The following is a 2,035-nucleotide window of genomic DNA, read 5'->3' as shown; positions in this document are numbered from 1 at the left end:
CTTCAAAAAATTAAATTCATCTCTTATATTTACATCATTTTTCTGATGACTTGCCATAGCTTTACCCTGTCCAATTGTCCAATTTTTTAAAAACAAAACAGTGTGCACTATATTTTTCTACTTTTTGACGTCAAGAGCGGTATTATGAAGTAACAATGGAGATATTCATGCTTATTCGTGATACATACTAAATGCAGTTCATGAGAAAATACACTGCATTTCATTTTGTAAAGAATCATAGGGGAAATTTATTGGAAATATAAACATAAAAGCGTAAACTAATTTTCAAATCCAAGTCATACCGGTATTGCATGGGTAACTATTAAAGGTACTCCTTATCATTTAATTCTCTATCATACTGTGTGAAAAAAAGAAAGTTTCCTTTTCAAGTATGCATTCAACGTGCATGTATTTCTAATATTTTTACATCCACTTAATGACATATTTTTTTTATTTGTTAAAGACCATTGTCGTTAATCAGTCCATCAACGACACTTAACAAACCACTTGTATAGATATAGACGTTTGTTCCATCCGTTATGCATGCAATGATATACTCGACTATGATACACTATTGGAGTTTTATGAAGAGACTTAATTTTACAATCGTCGACTGACTTCTGCTATTTAAACAAAAACCAACTATAATTACTAAAATGTAAAAGTCAGCTGTTCAATGTAAAAGTAAGTCTCCAAGTAAAACTTAAGTTAACTCAAGTTAAACATATTTAATTTTACTTTATTTTTTTTTTACATACAGACGTAAATAAAAAAATAAAATAAAATGTCTGTATTTGTTTCAATTAATGTTGCAGCCTGCAGAAAAAATAAACTTAACCCGCTTACTCAGTTCTCCTAATTTTGAAAAGAGTCTTTCCTATTCATATACATGTACATGAAAAGCTTTGATCGCCCATAGTTGCCAAATCTTACCCAAAGGAATCATGATTTAAACAAAATATTAGTGTCCACAGTCTTAGGATGCGTCCATTATAATATATTTACATTGATTCGCTGTGTTTTTCTACTAAACCAACTGAGAAACTGATTTGAAAACCATTTTCGTGTATACTCACGCGTAGAAATATACAAGGAGAAATGTGCGTTAACACAATAAGGCTACAGCGACGTCACAATTAGGTTACAGCTACCTTAGTAAAAGTACAACGATATAGGGCAATGAGAAATTCAAATATTGAGTATATTTTTGGTGCTTCAAAACAGTAAAATGTAAATCTAAGGAAAGTTTTTAAGTTTAGTGTGAATTATTGGTGTGTGAATCACACACACTTAAGAATATCCGATCCTCAGCCAGGAAGGATAACTCCAAAAATTAATATTTAATTTGACATGCATCAAAATGAAGCTTGAAAATGAAATTTTGTTATGCAACAATTTTCATTTTATTTAACTTTATAAGATTCAATGTTTTGGGAAGTCTTAAAAAAGGTCTTGTAAAAGTTGACATCTGTACCCTATAAAATGATTTGACAATTTTCCCTATATAATATTAATAACTTTAATCTTTAATGTTAAAGAAATACTGTGGATAAATTTACATAACTTTGTGGATTCAGAGATACTTTATAACTATTTTTGATTACTTAACTTCTAATTTTATATACCTGAGGAGAAGATTTTAAAAAGATTTTCCATGCATAAACCTATGTAAAATTTCATTGCCATCGGATGAAAACGGATGAAAACGAATTTGTAAAAGAATCTGATCATGAAATGAAATATATGGATGTAATAAAATTGATTCGATTATTGTTTAGTTTTGTGTGAATGCATGGTTGTTTAATTTCGGTTTATTATATTTTGTTTTGACGGTAGTGGGTTTCCATAGACGGGTGTATTGTGTAAGCTATTTTTAGCGTGAGTATAAAAGCGACCGGTTAGGCCAGAGTCGTCAGATTAGGGAGCGGTAACAACACCAGCGGGATAACAAGTTTGGACTTGTCCTATACGTTCTCAGGGTGTGGCGAAAACTACAGTTTATAGGGACTGTTTAACTGGTAGCCATTAGAATAGG

The sequence above is a fragment of the Saccostrea cucullata genome, unplaced genomic scaffold (assembly GCF_032062105.1).
Source record: "Saccostrea cucullata isolate Sc308-1 unplaced genomic scaffold, CSIRO_AGI_Scuc_v1 ctg4171, whole genome shotgun sequence".
Classification (NCBI taxonomy): Eukaryota; Metazoa; Mollusca; class Bivalvia; order Ostreida; family Ostreidae; genus Saccostrea; species Saccostrea cuccullata.
This window is presented reverse-complemented; position numbering follows the sequence as displayed.